The sequence below is a fragment of the Trichechus manatus genome, unplaced genomic scaffold, assembly GCF_000243295.1.
Source record: "Trichechus manatus latirostris isolate Lorelei unplaced genomic scaffold, TriManLat1.0 scaffold00077, whole genome shotgun sequence".
Classification (NCBI taxonomy): domain Eukaryota; kingdom Metazoa; phylum Chordata; class Mammalia; order Sirenia; family Trichechidae; genus Trichechus; species Trichechus manatus.
In genome coordinates this window covers 13,193,651-13,201,930 of record NW_004444013.1, presented here as the reverse complement: position 1 = coordinate 13,201,930, position 8,280 = coordinate 13,193,651, and positions in this window count along the sequence as shown.

Sequence of the window (8,280 nt, the reverse complement as noted above, 5' to 3'; positions counted from 1 at the left end):
TTCTTCTGGTAGTCCATGGTATATTCAGTACTCTTCGCCAGCACCATAATTCAAAGGCATCAGTTCTTCTCTGTTCTTCCTTATTCATTGTCCAGCTTTCACAAGTATATGAGGCGATTGAAAATGCATATTGCACCTTAGTCCTCAAAGTGACATCTTTGCTTTTCAACACTTGAAAGAGGTCTTTTGCAGTACATTTGCCCAATGCAGTGTGTCTTTTGATTTCTTGACTGCTGCTTCCATGGGTGTTGATTGTGGATCCAAGTAAAATGAAATCCTTGACAACTTCAATCTTTTCTCCATTTATGATGATATTGCTTATCGGTCCAGTTGTGAGGATATTTGTTTTCTTCATGTTGAGGTGTAATCCATATTGAAGGCTATAGCCTTTAATCTTCATCAGTAAGTGGTTCAAGTCCTTTTCGCTTTCAGCAAGCATATAGATGCTGTTGTTAGGTACCTTTGAGTGGATTCCAACTCACAGTGATCCCATGTGATGGAGTAGAACTGCCCTATAGGGGGGTTGTTGTTGTTGTTGTTTTGCATTTAAAGAAAATTTTAAATTTTTCTTATTGTGGTAAATTATATATAACAGAACATTTACTGTTTCAACCATTTCCACATGTACAATTCATGTTTACTGCATTGTGCAACCATCACCACTACCCACTTCCAAAATTTTTTTCTTCACCCTTCACAGAAACCCAGTACCCCTTAAGCAATACCTCATCATTTTCACTCCTCCCAGCCTTTGGTAACCTCTAATCTACTTTCTGTCTCTATGAAGTTGCCTATTTTAGATATTTCATATAAATAGGATTATGTAATATTTGTCCTTTTCTGTATGAATTCTTTCATTCAGCATAATGTTTTCAAGGTTCATCCATGTTGTAGCATCTATCAGAATTTCATTCCTCTTGGGTGCACGGCCAAGATGGCAGAGTAGTCAGACGCTTCCAGTGGACCCTCTTACAACAAAGACCAAAAAAAAACAAGTGATTTGATTATATATGGCAATCTGGGGGCCCTGAACATCAAAGGCAGAGTTGAAGAACTGGACTGAGTGGCAGGGAGAGGGAGAGATGGTTCGGAAGCAGCGAGGAGTACCTGACCCGGCAAGAGCCTGAGCGCTTCAGGGCTGATTATCTCACAGGTGAGCAGTGAGTCAGGCAAGGAGCTGAGCTCAGAAGGTGCATTTTCTGCACTGGGAGAGACCCACGCCAGAGAGTCTACACAGCTGCGCAGAACCAGTGGGAAGCAGCCCTCCACGAAAGATAAGTACTTGCGTAGGGCTTACCACGTGGATCAAAAACACCCCCCTTAGGGAAAAACCTCTGTCCCATTTATCTCCCCGCTCGCCCCTCTGCACTGGGTCCCAGACTGGCTACAGCAATTGCCAAGTCCCCTGGGCCAGAAGTAGGATCTGTCACATGCCCAGAGCCATTATCCCTGTCTTGGAGGGTGAACAAATAAACGGGGAAAAATAAACTGCCAACTCCGCTAAGCCAGGAACCCAGGATAGGCACAGCTCCTTTGCCTACGCACAGGCATAAGGGATCCATGGACTTTGAGTGTCTTCCTGCCTGCATAGAGTTGTGTGGGCCCATCTCAACAGCGTAGGCCCTCATTACCGCAGTACAACAGGGTATATACCGGAACTCTGACTTCAACTGTTTCAGCTGTGACGTGGCAGGTTCTTGACATTTGACACTACTCTGCCCATTAAGCAGGGTCTTCACCTACCCACATCAGGGGCCTGAGGACTGGTGGCTCCACCCACACCACCTAGCCACCTGCGAGAGGGGCCCATGAATAAGAGGTGCCCCCAGTCACTACACCCAACAGCATTAGGTGCTCATGGTCCCGCTGCAAAACCCACTCACCTATGTGCTCTAGGGAACAGGGACATGCCTTCCTCCTGGACACTTGGGGGCGGCCATCAGCCCCCTGCTTGCTCAGAGTGTGTCCCCCTGCTGCAGCCAGATACCTCTGCCTATACCAATCACCCATGCCTGTCTAGGACTGTAAGTGAGAGCCTACACCACATACTTGGCAGCTATCTACTTGGGCACCTGAGCTGAATCCATACAGGAGGAGTGGGCGGACTCCTGAGCTCACATACCTAGTAACAGATCTAACCATCTGGTGACAGGACATTAGAGCTTCAAACATGCCAATAATCAAACTAGCTCATACAAGCAGCCTGTTTGGGTATATCAAAACAAAACAAGAAGCTAGGACACAGTAAGCAAACATAAAATAAATAAATATAATAAGTTATTGATGGCTCGGAGACAAAGTCAATATCAAATCACATAAAGAGGCAATCCATGATGTCTTCAGCAAGCTCCCAAAATAAAGAATCTAGAAATTTTCCAGAGGAGGAAAATTTCTTGGAATTACCGGAGGCAGAATACAAAAGATTAATATACAGAACTCTTCAAGAAATTAGGAAGGAAACTAAGCAAAATGCAGAACACGCAATAGAGGAAATTAAAAAGATTAGAGAAGAGCATAATGACACATTTAACAGGCTGCAAGAATCCATAGAGAGACAGCAATCAGAAATCCCGAAGATTAACAATAAAATTTCAAAATCAGACAATTCAATAGAAAGTCATAGTAGCAGAATTGAGGCAATGGAAGTCGGAATTAGTGAGATTGAAGATAAAGCACTTGACACCAACTTATTTGAGGAAAAATCAGATAAAAGGATTTAAAAAAATGAAGAAACCCTAAGAATTATGTGGAACTCTGTGAAGAGGAATAACCTACTAGTGATTGGAGTACCAGAACGGGTGGGATAACAGAAAATACAGAGAGAATTGTTGAAGATTTGTTGGCAGAAAACTTCCCTGATATCATGAAAGATGACAAGATATCTATCCAAGATGCTCATCTAACCCCACATAAGGTAGATCCAAAAAGAAAGTCACCAAGACATATTATAATAAAACTTGCGAAAACAAAAGATAATTTTAAGAGCGGCTAGAGAGAAACGAAAAGTTGTCTACAAAGGAGAGTCAATAAGAATAAGCTTGGACTACTCAGCAGAAATCATGCAGGCAGGAAGGTAATGGGATGACATATATAAAGCCTTGAAGGAAAAAAACTGCCAGCCAAGAATTACGTATCCAGCAAAACTGTCTCTCAAATATGATGGCGAAATTAGGGCATTTCCAGATAAACAGAAGTTTAGGGAATTTGCAAAAACCAAACCAAAATTACAAGAAATACTAAAAGGAGTCCTCCAGTTAGAAAATCAGTAACATCAGACAACAACCGAAGACTAGAACATTGGACAGAACACCCAGATATCAACCCTGATAGGGAAGTCACAAAAGTAAATCAGAATTTCATTTCTCTTTATGACTGACTAATATTCCAGGGTATGGAGACACCACATTTTGTTTATCCATTCATCTGTTGATGGACACTTACTTGTGTTGTTTCCACCTTTTGGCTCTTGTGAATATGCTGCAATGAACATTGGTGTACAACTGTTTTAAGTCCCTGCTTTCAAGTCTCTTGAGTATATACCTAGGAATGTAATTGCTGGGTTATATGGTAATTCTCTGTTTAAATTTTGAAGAATGGAAAAACCATTTTTCACAGTGGCTGCACCATTTTACAATCTTACCAGCAACAGATGAGGGTCCCATAGGGTTTTCTAGGCTGTAATCTCTACTGGAACAGATCGCCAGGTCTTTCCCCCTAGGAGCCAGTGGGTGGATGGGTTTGAACCACCATCTTTTCAGTTAGCAGCACAGCACTTAACCATTGCACCACCACGGCTCCTGTAGCCTAATATTCAACATGATCAAATAACAGGAGGAATCCTACTGTGGCAGTGAAACACTACTTCTGGAGTGTCACTATGGTGAGATTTTTTTTTTAATTAAAAAAAATGACACTGTAATAGGAGAGATAATTATAATAACAGCTCTGCAGTGTGTCCTCGGGCTTAATCACATCAGCTAAGGTAGGAAGTCCCAGGGTACCTGCTCACTATTATTCCCTGGGAAGTGCTCACTCAGGGGCTGGTTTTAACAAAATTCCACTAACAATTAAAAGTGTCATGTTTTGCTCAATGGCTTTCAGCATAAATCAGTGCCCAGGGTCCCACTAGAAAATTCCAAGAAGTTCCTCCCACCCCACCCTCAGACCAAACAAACCAACCCAGTTGCTGTGGAGTTAATTCCAATTCATGGTGATCCCACGTGTTGCAGAGTAGAACTGGGCTCTACAGGGTTTTTGTGGCTGTGACCTTTTGGTAGTAGATAGCCAGGCCTTTCTTCTGAGGCACTTCTGGGTGGACTCAAATCCCCAACCTTTTGGTTAGTAGCCCAGTGCTTAATAACCATTTGCGCCACCTAGCAACTCCTACCCTACTCTCAACGTGGGCTTTTCTTTTTCCCAACTTGAAGAGGAGATTACAAGAATTCTAAACCTTTGGCCTAAGGTTCCTGGGTAGTGCAAAGGGTTTCTGCTTGCAGCACAGCGAATTGCTATTATATGGCCCTTCTAGCTATGATTTGTGACTCCCACAAAATGATTGGGTGGAGCTATGCAAATAAGGTGCATGGAACCCTAATGAGGGGATTGGTCAGTTTTGCTAACCTGCTAGGCTTAAAGGGAGCCGAACCCAGGGGCAAAAAAGGGACGTCATAACCATCAAGAAGAAGAACCAGGAGCAGAGCATGTCTTTTGAACCCAAGGTCCCTGTGCTGAGTAGACCCAGGAAACAGAGCTGTAACACCAGAGACAGTGCGAGACAACATGGCAGCAGTGAGAAGAGGCAAGAAGTGGCGGCAAGACAGCAGAATCCAGCTGCAGAGAAACGGTAGCAGTAGAACCAGGAGACTGCTGCAAGATGGCAGGATGGGCTTCCCAGCCCCACAGTTCACACACGTCGGGTTACCATGAGTCAGGGTCAACTCAATGGCAACTGATGGTGGTGGTTGATGAGGGGGAAGGGGAGAATAGATATTGGAGAGGCAGCTAGTAGTCTGGCCTACCTGCTCCTTTTGACTGCAGATGTAACCATTAACCTGGGATCACATGGCTGTCATCAGTGTTGTGACCAGAAGCCAGAGCTTCTCACTGTCCCCTCCCTGAGGGAACATGGCCTGTTTTCCTCACTCAAACAATGATTCGTTTCTGGCAGCCTACAGACGAGAATCATTTCAAACTTTTTAGCCTTTTAATTCTTCAATGACTGATTAACTTTCTAGGTGAGAAGTTTATACAGTGAGCCTTCCCTGCACATGTGTCGGGTTGTTGCTGTTGGGTGCCATCAAGTCAATTTTGACTCATAGCAACCCCATGTGACAGAGTAGAACTGCCCTATAGGGTTTTCTGAGTTGTAATCTTTATGGAAGCAGATCACCAGGTGGTTCTCCCACAGAGCTGCTGGGTAGGTTTGAACCACCACCCTTTCAGTTACCAGCCAAGTGCTTAACCGTTTGCATCACCAGGGCTCCTTATGTGTCAGGTTACAGTGGTCACCCAAGGGCAACATGGTGGTTTTACATAAACTCCACTTCTCTTTCTGTGTGTACTGTCAGGGATGGCTCTTTCCAAATGGGAATCAGGGTTTCAAATTCTCAGTTTTGAGAGAGGTAGATCTTCTGTGCCCAAGACTCTGTTTTGTATATATATTTGGTGCTTTCTCTGACATTAATTATTGTTTTATCCTAGGAGTTCCTGGGTGGTGCAAACAGTGAATGGACTCTGCTGCTAATCAAAAGGTTGGAGGTTTGGGAGGCGGAGCCAATGTGGCGCTACAGATAGAACCACCACACCATCCCTCCACAGCAAAGACCCAAAAAACTAAGTAAAACAGAGACAGACATCAATCCTGGAACCCTATGCATCTAATGAAGATATAAAGAACTCAGCCAAGCACCAAATACAGTAAGAAACTGACACAGAATGGAGAGCAAGGAGAGATATGTGCAGAGGTTCCCTATCAGCTAACGCAGCACGGATTCACAATCTTGGACTCCTGTTGGAGATCGGGAGACACAGAGTACAGGAAAGCAGCTTCACAGAGCTCCTAGCAGGAGACAGAAAAACCGGTAACCAATGATATATGCCTTCCCACCCCCCATTGTTCTTCCCTGCAACATGGCCTCCGCCACTTCGTAGCTGGCTATGGTTGCTCAGCAGGCCAGGAAGTGCAGGGTCTATGCTGGTTGGATTCGTCCTGCCCACACTGAAGAGCGGTGGACAGGGAGTATGGGAAAGCAGCTTCATGGGGCTCCCAGCAGGAGACAGAGCACTCGCTGGACCTGCCCTACTGCACCATAGCTGAGCGACTGGCCCTGCCCATTGGACAAGGAGGTGAAAAATATCGTGCCCACAGACAAGCAAACAACAAAGAGCGCACAGCCCACCTGCTCAGACATAACCAAAGAAAACAAAAAAGCAGGATGAAATAAACAAATCTACAATCAATAAATGAAGAAAATAACTACTGAATATCCTGAAGACAGCAGACAATATCAAAGCATATAAAAAAAAGGACAGGATGGTTCCAGTAGGCATCCAAAATAAAACACCAGATGACTTTCCAGTAGAAGAAAAGTCACCAGAACTACCTGATGGGGAATTCAAATCTCTAATATTCAGAGCTATCCAAGAGTTGAAGCAAAAAGCAGACTAAAATGAGGAAAAAATAGACAAATTCATGGAAAAAATAGACAAATTCATGGAAAAAGCAGACAAATTCATGGAAAATACAGACAAAACAATGGAAGAATTCAGGAAAACAATACAGAAACAAAATGCCAAAATAAATTCACAACTAGAAATCATACAAAAACAATTAGAAATCCAAATGATAAACAACAAGATTTCAGAAATGGACAGTGTCATAGAAGGGTTGAGGAGCAGGTTTGAAACAATGGAAGACAGGATCAGCAAAATTGAGGACAAATACTTGGATATAACTTTTTTTGAGGAAAAATCAGAAAAAAGAACCAAGAAAAATGAAGAAACCCTAAGAATTATGTGGGATACAATCAGAAGCAAAAATTTGCAAGTGATCAGAGTTCCAGAACGGGGAGAAAATGGAAAACACAGAGAGGATTATTGAAGAATTGCTGACAGAAAACTTCTCTAATATCATGAAAGAAGCTCAGTGAACCCCATATAGGATAGACCCCAAAAGAAAATTACCAAGGCATATCATAATCACACTCGCTAAAACCAAAGACAAAGAATCCTGAGAGCAGCTCAAGAAAAGCAAAAAGTCACGCATACAGGGGGAAACAATAAGACTAAGTTCTGATTATTCGGCAGAAACCATGCAGGCAAGACGGCAATGGTATGACATATATAACACCTTGAAAGAAAAAAAGCTGCCAACCAAGAATAATATATCCTGCAAAATGCTCGTTCAAATATGATGGTGAAATTACAACATTTCAAGATAAACACAAATTCAGGGAATATGTAAAAACCAAACCAAACTTACAAGAATTATTAAAGGGAGTCCTTTGGTTTGAGAACAAACAACATCAAACCACAGCCTGTATCTAAAATGCGGGATCTTACCAGCTAGATACCAACCTATGAAATGAACTCTCAAGCACGATCCAAAACCAAAAGAATTATAACTGGGAACCAAAGAGGTTAATCTGTAAATGACAACAATGTCAGAACAATAAAAGAGGGAATAAACAGCGTAGGTATAGAACTTTCTAATGGAGAGGAAGGCAAGGCGATACCAAGTAATAATAGACTGGTTCAAACCTAGGAAGATAAGGGTAAATTTCAAGGTAACCACAAAGAAAGTTAACAAACCTACTCATCAAAATAAAGAAGAAAGACACAAGGTCTCAGTAAAAACAAAATCTACAAAAACAAAAGAAATGAAAAAAAATCCACAAACAAAAGGAATTCAGCACAGGAGAGTAAGAAGAACAAAGAAAACATCAGCACCACAAAATAAAAAGCACTACAAAATTACAGCAATAAACTCACACCTATCAATAATTACACTGAATATAAATGGCCTAAATGCACCCATAAAGAGACAGAGAGTGACAGAATGGATTAAAAAACAGGATCCATCAATACACTGTCTACAGAGACACACCTTAGAAACAAAGACATAAATTTATTAAAAATCAAAGAATGGAAAAAAATATATCAAGCAAACAGTTACCAAAAAAGAGCAGGTGTGGCAATACTAATCTCAGATAAAATAGACTTTAAAACAAAATCCACCATAAAAGACAAAGAAGGACACTATATAATGATTAAGGGGATGGT